At 42.9% G+C, this 6,899-nt stretch overlaps 1 long non-coding RNA gene across 1 annotated transcript; it reads left to right on the forward strand.

The window, feature by feature from the left end:
* The first annotated feature begins 838 nt into the window (after nt 1–838).
* LOC136503837 (uncharacterized) lies at nt 839–4,576 on the forward strand. The gene is made up of 4 exons (XR_010770760.1): nt 839–1,210; nt 2,681–2,970; nt 3,992–4,169; nt 4,273–4,576. It is a non-coding gene; the product is annotated as an uncharacterized lncRNA (long non-coding RNA).
* The last annotated feature ends 2,323 nt before the right edge of the window (nt 4,577–6,899 follow it).

Here is a 6,899-nt window from a genome sequence, read left to right on the forward strand (position 1 = left end):
GTTAGAATTAGAAATAATCCAAAAAAGGCCTTTACATCTATGCATTGCATAGAGATTAATTGCTTAGTATATGAAGGAGGCTATACAAAACTACTAGCTGTGTTATAGCATCGGCAATGCAAGTATTTTATTTGGTTGCACATTCAGACTAACTAAATTCAGAGCAGATTAATTGCTTGAGACTGCAAGTTGCTACTCCGTGTGACAACGAGGCTGGCAGCAGCAGTATCTGGCTTCCATGAACTGGAATACTCGATGGCCTGGCATCCAACGCTGGCACACCATTTTTTTTTTTTTTTGATAAAACACACCATCTGTCTTTGTTTCCTAGCATTTAGCTACTTCTTTGCATGCGGCATGTAGTAACTATTATATATAACTATCTGTATTTGGCATTCCAAACTTACTCCATCATAATGTCTAACGACCTTGATTGACAGCTGAAATACGTGTTGTAATGAATTCCCATGCAAGTTTCGCAGTTGTGGATTGATGGGACCAAGATTGATTCATCTTATATGTATGGTTTGATTAATATTTCATTCGCACTTGTATCAGTGATGCAAATTAATAGATCATGTGTGGCTTTAACTTCATTATTGGTACCAACAGTGTTTTGAAAACCTTTCTTATATATGACAACAAATTAGATTAGATTAACATAGTTTTGTCAACCGTAGCAACGCACGGGCATCAGTTAGTGGAGCTAAATATCACAAGAGCTTCTAGGGTCTTTGCGATAACGCTACATCATAGCGGAGTTAGATTGCGACGTCTTTCCTGTCGCTCTTCTAAAAACAGACCCAGTGCTACATCGCTTCTCCTAAAAGAATCTCAGCAGACCCACTGCTGCATTCAAACCAAGCAAACAATCGACTTCAGTATCTGAACACTCGGCTCCCAACAAGATCACTTGGCAGGCCGCCGGTTCCGTTGTCTGCCGCTTCAATCGAAGTCAGCCCACGTCCTCTGTTCCAATTCGCGGCGCTTCGTGTTGCTCCGGCGCTACGCCGCCGCCGCCGAGCGGAGCACGGCACTGAAGCACAACTGGGCGAAGGCCTACTCCCGCCTCGGGGCAGTGCACCTAGGCTTCGACGACGCGTCCAGGACCATGGAGTCTACAAGAAAGGACCACAAGACCTTGCTAGGTGTCCGTCGAGTTCTACTGCAATCCCAGTTCGGAGACAGAAGTGCAGAAAGCACTCGTAAGGTAAACAGGCCTGATCTCACTTGTACTCAATCTGTTTGTTCGAATCGTCTAATCTCTGTTATAAATATATACAAGAGAGCGAATCAGAAGAAATAAAGGAGTTTATGGACGAATCACCATGTCCCCGAGCTCTCACAAGCAAAGCCTTTGCCTTCCCCGCCTCCCAGCTATACGATGAAATGCCGCTCAGCCTCTGCGTACTTGTTTGTCGATGAAAGCAATACGTACTGCCGGTTCTTACACGACAAAAATATTCGGGTAGGCTGCAGGATAACTGCAGCTGCGAAAGTTTTTTTTTTTGTTCAGAAAATCGAATCTGAAATTAAGGAGCCTTATTCAATTGGAAATCAATTCTGAAATTAAGGAACCTTCAGTTGGATAATTGTTAATTTCTATAACAACGTGCCGCAAGCAATGCTATCCCTTTCTAGGTAGTGTTTGCTCGAATTTAAGGAATGCCAAATAGCAAACTACAAAAAAGGATCAACAAGGAACACTAATAATATTAAGAGCAGACTCAGTGCCAGAGGCTTCCACATGAGTGGGGTCTGGGGAAGGGAAAAACCGAGGCAAGTCTTTTCCCCGTAAAATCTACGGAGAGGCTGTTTCGAACCCACGATCAGGTGACTCAGTGAGACAGCTCTCACCACTGCCCCAGGCCCTAATATTGCAGAATAAAATTACAGTGGTCTTCGTATTACACTCATATGCATAGAGTATGGTCATAGCTTGCATATAATTGGCCCCGTTCGGCTTACGCCATATTCGGTTTGTTCGGCTTCTTTTTTCAGTCAGAACAGTGTTTTTCTCTCACAACAATTCAGCTATAATAGTGTTTTTCAGCCAGTTTCAGTCAAAATTCTGCCAGCCGAACGGGACCAAGTTCCATACTAATCATCTCATATCAGATAAAATCTTTGAACTAAACAAAAATAGGACAAGTCCCTATTGTAAGAAGGGCTGCCCATCTACACAATTTGATTCGAAGTAAGTTCATTCTACTTAGAGCACGTTTAGTTCTCAGATTTGGGAGTGGCCAAATAATTAATGTGTTACTGTAGCGTTCATTTGTATTTGTGAATTATTGTCTAAACATTGACTAATTAGGCTTAAAAGATTCGACTCGTAAAGTACAACCAAACTGTGCAATTAGTTTTTTATTTCGTTTACATTTAGTACTACATGCATGTACCGCAAGTTTGATGTGACTGGGAATCTTTTTTTTGCATAGTGCATTTTTCAGGAGTTTGGTGGGAACTAAACATGGCCTTATATTAAATAGCAAATATCATCTTTATTGGCAACATAAGGTTTCTAATTTTCCATTTGCTAAAGAATGTTCAGTCTTCGGTTAAACTGAACCCTGTGTACTACCATGTCCTTGATAACTCCGTTTGAGCTACAGCCACACGAGTATATCATTCTTAACATCAAGTTATTAACTTATTATTATTTTTGTTTATAATGCAGAGCTTTACACATAAAATTAAGGACGAAGACAAGCAAGAGGGCATCAATGCAAATAACAGCTACAATAGCAAATAATTTTAAACTGTTTTTAATATTTGGTCATAAGCCTGTTCCATTTGCATCTAAACAATGTAGGCTTCTATGAATATCAAAATGTTCCTGATGACAAATGAAATGGTGCCTTCCTTGGATTTGAACCAAAGGATCCCAAGGCTTAGTCCACCTCGGCATATATATGTACATGCAGCATACTTGCCTGACAGGAAGTGCCCGCAACATACTAAAAAATGGTTTGTCTACAAGGGTTTATGTCCTTTATGGTTTGCTTGTAATAGTAAATCTTGATGCTTCTTTCCCATATCTCTTTACAGTGTGCAGTGTATTAATAAAATAAATAGCTCCATTGTTTACAATTGATATCCCACACAACAAATTATTGCCTTTCAAGTTAGCCAAAAAAAAAAAAGTCCTTTTAGAACAAAAGCTCATCAACTGCTACATTTTTGCCTAATAAAATATACAAATGCAATGGTTCGAGCAGCTGGCCTGCTCCACGGAAGGCGCGGCTTTCTAGTGCAAAATTGGATTAGCACTGACTATTAAATTAGAAGTAATGAAGAAGTTTATTTGTGAAATCAAATTACCCTGTTCGCTTGGTCGTATCAGTCAGGCTTATCAGCCATGATACAGTGTTTTCCTCTCACAACAAAACAACATCAGCCGACTTATAAGCCACAAAAACGATCAAGCGAACAGAGTACTATAAATTTGATTAGGATGTCTAAGCAATGAAGCACTTCTGCTATTAACTAAGCATGCCTCTAGTAGATATTAAACTCTGAATCCAATGTAATGACGTTGTTGCCCTGAAGCTACAGCTTAGTTTATAAATCAAACCAGAACTATTTTTACCAACGAATACTCTTCAATGTATTTTTTTCGTATTTTTAATCATTTAATCTAATGTTTTACTTTCTACAACCTCAAATTTTGAGTTCAATGAACCAAGAGCCACATGTTGAATATGAAGAATCATATTTGTTCATATGGTTATATCTTAAAAATCCAACTAAGTGAGAAACCATACAGATTTTTAACATTTAGTTTGCAGATCTTAAAATTTCACTACTAAGTAGAAAGTGCAGTAAGTTAGTAATCAAAATCATTCTTTCTATTTTAATTGTTCTAATATCCGCATGAAAAAGAGTTAAGTGGGATTTGCTTAAAGATAAGGAGCGTGAGTTGCATCTACCTTTTTTTTAAGACAATGGAACAAAGTTTGAACTTCTACCATTGGGGCATGGTACACAGAGCTCAAGACGGCCACCAAGAACTTCCCGCCGGACAGCGTCCTCGGCGAAGGTGGGTTCGGGAGAGTCTACAAAGGGTGGGTGGATAAGAAGACGATGGCCCCGACCCGGAACAACACCAGCATGACTGTTGTCGTCAAGAAGCTCAATTCCAAAAGCATGCAGGGTTATGAGCAATGGCAAGTAACCAAAATCTTGCCCTTTTTTTTCCTTTTATATATTCTACTTATTAAATAACAATGACAATAATGCTCCGGGAACAATTGTTTTGCTTGTTAACAGGACAATTGTTTTGCTTGTACGGGTACCATGTACCATCATCAGAGCAAACAAAATCAAGTGAAAGCCTAATTGTCACGATCTTATACTAATGCTCATCAACCTGGCATCCTCTATTCCAAGGTTATTGGCCCGTTTGGCTTACCTTAAAAGCTAGCTTGTTCGGCTTCTTTTTTCAGTCGAAACCATGTTTTTCTCTCACAATTATTTAGCTTTGGCTTGTTTTTTCAGCCAAGCGAACGAGACCATTATTGTCGTTGTTATTTAATAAGTAGAATATATAGAAGAAAAAAAAGGGGCAACATTTTGGTTACCTGTCATTCCTAATACCCTTTGCATGCTCTTCGGGTTGAGCTTCTTGACGGCTAACAGCTACGCCGGTGCCTTTCCTGGTCGGGGCCCTCGTCTTCTCATCCACCCACCCTTTATAGACTCTCCCGAACCCGCCTTCGCTGAGGACGCTGTCCGGCGGGAGTTGTTTAGCGTGTTCGTTTTGGCTGGATTGGCTTATAAGCCATGACTAAAAGTACCGCTGGCTGGTTTTGTGTGAGAGAAAAATATTGTTCGTTGGCTGATAAGCCAAGGCTTATAAGCCAAGGCTTATAAGCCAGATACCCATGAATGTGATGGTGCGGAGGTTGAGCGCCTTTAGGATCCTAAACAAAACATGTACCTTCACTTCAGCTAGCTAGGGGAACTACATGACGAAACTTTTTTTTTAGGGAATACAGGTTGAAACTTTCAGGAACAAATTGAGCAGAAGCCAGGGGAACTACAGGATAAAACTTCCCGGCCTCAGGATCCATCAATTGGAAGGATCACGTGAAAAATACAAGAGAAAGAAGAAGGGAAAACAAAACGAGACACGCCGTCACCTGGGCTCGATGGCATGAAATCCTCGGCCACCCGGTCATTCCCGAAGCCATCGCAATGTTCCTGAACTCGGGTATATAAGTTTGAGCTACCGCTGATGTTCCCCATCATCTGCCGTGACTCAAACTTATATCTGACTGACGAAGAGAGTGCAGTGCAGCTGACCCAGAAGAAACCGAGCGCTCGTCTCGCCGCTCGGCCCCGGCGAAGTCTCCGGCCCGTTTCAGGTGTTGGTACTACTCGTACTACTAGTCCAGTAGGAGGGGTGCCGGGCTGGGTCGTCCTATAGCCTCCTAGGTCATTTTTGTCACCCTGCGACGTAGCGTTCATGGCATCATGTCACCCCCTGCTCTGTCGAGTTCCCATTGGCCGCCCGCCAGACTTTGCTGGCCCGCGCGCCTCCTACGTTCGCCTTGTCAAGTCGCTCGTGCATCGGCTAGCTCGCCTAGTCGACTGGATGGCCCGCTTGGAGCTTGGCTCAGAAGCGGCGCTGGGCTGTCATCCGCATGCTACCCCTCATCGCCCGCCAGATTTTGCTGGCCCGCTCGTCTATCCAAAGCGAACTCAACAGTTGTGTGATTGGATCCCTCCTAGCCGCCCTTGATCACAGTTCACAGGCACGTCTCCATCGGCAGCACTAGTGTTCGACAAAATGGCGGAGAGGCGTCATCCAGAACCAGTTCGCTTAAACAAGACATAATGTATGTGCACATCAAGGGCGAGGACCTGGGGCAGTGGCTTCTGGAGTGTAAATATCTCACAATTCAGTGCTTAGTTGTTTCTGTGTTTTTGCTAATTTCTATCAGATGAGTAGGGCTTCCAAGAATGGGCTTTTTAAAACAGCCAGGAGACTGATTTGATTGTCCAGTACGAATTCAGTTTGAGTTATGGTTGAAATTGCAGATTATCTGAGAACGACACTTCTTCTATATTATTATTGGGTACAATCGCAAAAAAAAAAAGGTACTGATGAGAAAGCCCGAGAGCCTACCAAAACAGCTGATAATACAACTTCTTTACACTTTTTGGCTCTTTTTTACTTCAAATCACTCAGTGAACAACTAATTTGCTGTGTATCATTTTCAATCCAATCTGAATCAGTGAACAACTAATTTGCTGTGTATTCATTCACTGAAATGTAACTTTGTAGCAGAGTGGGACAATGTGGCATCTTGATGAAGTCGAAGCAAAAGATCAATCAATCCGTCTTGGAGACGTCGGTTGCAGGGTCATCACCGGCCGAAGAATCAACTGTCCAATCATGACAGGATTAGCCTCCATGGCCGGCGGCTGCTAGTGCTGCCGATGGAGACGTGACTGGTTGGCCTGTGATCAAGGGCAGCTAGGATGGATCCAATCACACAACTGTTGAGTTTGCTTTGGATAGATGAGTGTTTTAGTGATTTCCACGATAAGATCCAATCACACGAGTGTTGCTGCTGCGGCCAGGGATCACGTCTGGGAAGGCTCCTGTAATTGCGGCGCTTCTCAAACCTACAAGGACAATGATCATTGCTATGCTGGGGGGATCAAGCCGAGGGACTCCGAGTCGATGGACCACGAGCCGAGCGCCGGCACGTGTCGCCTCTACGCCTGCCTGCCGGTCGTGACTGGATTTGTTACGTTGGTCTCATGGGAGCGCCATGGAGGCCTTCTGCCTTTTGCGATTGAGCGCCACTGAATGCATTCATTTGTTACTTCAACACCGGTAGATGAAACTGATTAACCGTCTGCTCTATTTTCTACTGCTCGTGAAC

The sequence above is a fragment of the Miscanthus floridulus genome, chromosome 1 (genome assembly GCF_019320115.1).
Source record: "Miscanthus floridulus cultivar M001 chromosome 1, ASM1932011v1, whole genome shotgun sequence".
NCBI classification, from domain to species: Eukaryota; Viridiplantae; Streptophyta; class Magnoliopsida; order Poales; family Poaceae; genus Miscanthus; species Miscanthus floridulus.